This window comes from Cucurbita pepo, chromosome 7 (genome assembly GCF_057944985.1).
Source record: "Cucurbita pepo subsp. pepo isolate OVF chromosome 7, ASM5794498v1, whole genome shotgun sequence".
Classification (NCBI taxonomy): Eukaryota; Viridiplantae; Streptophyta; class Magnoliopsida; order Cucurbitales; family Cucurbitaceae; genus Cucurbita; species Cucurbita pepo.
The window spans coordinates 5351478-5353977 of NC_141804.1; positions in this window are offsets into that span (position 1 = coordinate 5351478).

A 2500-nucleotide genomic window follows, 5' to 3' on the forward strand; every position below is an offset into this window, starting at 1 on the left:
ACCACGCAGCCTTCAAAACATAGGGCTAGCCCAAGGAAGGGAGGCATACCACAACAACGTCCCACACTCAACGAGGTTCATGCCGCACTCCCGAAGGCACCCGGCTCCACCCCACCTTGCATGTTTCGTCATCGTACTAGCAACCATCCACAGTCCTCACACTAGAGATTCCCAGTTAGAAGGCAACATCGCAACATTCCGTGCTCAACGAGGCTCATGTCGCACGCCCAAAGGCACCCGATTCCAACCAATCGAACATGTTCTGGCACCACACACCTTCAAAACATAGGGCTGGCCCAAGGCTAGCCAAGCATCACCACAACGTCACACACTCAACGAGGTTCATGCCGCACGCCCGAAGGCACCCAACTCCACCCCACCTTGCATGTTTCATCATCGTACCAGCCATCAACCATCCTCAAGCCAGCCCAAGTTAGAAGGCCACATTCCATGCTCAACAAGTCTCATGTCGCACGCCCAAAGTCATTTGACACTACCCCACCAAGCATGTTCCGCCACCACGCAGCCTTCAAAACATAGGGCTAGCCCAAGGAAGGGAGGCATACCACAACAACGTCCCACACTCAACGAGGTTCATGCCGCACTCCCGAAGGCACCCGGCTCCACCCCACCTTGCATATTTCGTCATCGTACCAGCAACCATCCACAGTCCTCACACTAGAGATTCCCAGTTGGAAGGCAACATCGCAACATTCCGTGCTCAACGAGGCTCATGTCGCACGCCCAAAGGCACCCGATTCCAACCAATCGAACATGTTCTGGCACCACACACCTTCAAAACATAGGGCTGGCCCAAGGCTAGCCAAGCATCACCACAACGTCACACACTCAACGAGGTTCATGCCGCACGCCCGAAGGCACCCAACTCCACCACACCTTGCATGTTTCATCATCGTACCAGCCATCAACCATCCTCAAGCCAGCCCAAGTTAGAAGGCAACATCGCAACATTCCATTCTCAACAAGGTTCATGTCGCACGCCCAAAGGCGCACCCAACACTGCCTCACCGTGCAAGTTTCACCACCGCACGGCCGCCGTCAACCGCCCTCGTCCGCCGACCACCACCCCCACGCCCCTAGCATATGCCCATGTGCGGCGCATAGTGCTTGGGGCATGGGGGTGGCGGAAGATATAGGGGTACCCCCGTGCCCAGCCCATGCAGACTAGTCACCCCCCTATATAGTACATTTTGAGGCATTTTTGGTCTGCCAGGCCTAGATATGATTTTTCTGAGCGGTCATACGACCAAATATCTCAAGTTTTAGAATGTTTTTTTCTATGAACTCAATTGATTCATGAATTGGACATTCTAATGGATCTAGAAATCAAGTTTCATAATTTTTAAACCAACCAATTTTTTTTAATGAATTTTTAAATATTAAATAATAAGAAATTAGAAAAAATATCTAGAGTTGACAAAAAAATCTGAAATTTTGTGAGAATCATTCTTTCATGTTTCTTAGCTCCCAGAAAAAAATTTACAACAAACTGACCACTCCACATGTACTTCCACAATTAATGGGTGATGGATGGGGAGCACGCGCGGGCGGGGCGGGGGGCGCGCGCGCGGGAGCACGCGGGCGGGGCGGGACAGGGCGCGCGGGCGGGGCGGGGCGGGGGCGCGCGCGCGCTGGAGCATGAGGGCGCGCGCGCGCTGGAGCATGAGGGCGCGCGCGCGCTGGAGCATGAGGGCGAGCGCGCGGGGGCAAGCGGGCGGGGCGCACGCGGGTGGGGCAGGGCGGGGCTGGCGAGCGCGCGGGAACGTTCCGACACTACCCACCGTGCGCGTTCGGCCACCGCACCACCGCCGTCAACCGCCCTCGACCTCCGACCACCACCCCGACGCCCCAAGCATATGCCCATGTGCGGCGCATAGTGCTTGGGGCGTGGGGGTGGCAGAATATATAGGGGGTAGCCCCGTGGCCAGCCCATGCAGACTAGTCACCCCCCTATATAGTACATTTTGAGGCATTTTTGGTCTGCGAGGCCTAGATACGATTTTTTTGAGCGGTCATACGGTCAAATATCTCAAGTTTTAGAATGTTTTTTTTCCATGAACTCAATTGATTCATGAATTGGACATTCTAGTGGATCTAGAAATCAAGTTTCATAGTTTTTCAACCAACCAATTTTTTTTAATGAATTTTTAAATATTAAATAATAAGAAATTAGAAAAAATAGCTAGAGTGGTCAAAAAATTCTGAAATTTTGTGGGAATCATTCTTTCATTTTGCTTAGCTCCCAGGAAAAAAATTACAACAACCCGACCACTCCACATTCACAACAATACAAGCATTGAAAATGAACATTCCCTTTTCACGGGTATTGGGTTTGATGATATTTTTATAGTCCAAGGCTTTATACAACACTTTTGATATGCTGTTGGTAGGACATGTATCGCACATAGCATAGGATGGGGCTTGGCATGTGCGAGGGGAGTGGGGGCGCAGGGGTGTGTGGGGGGGAGGGGGGCGTGCG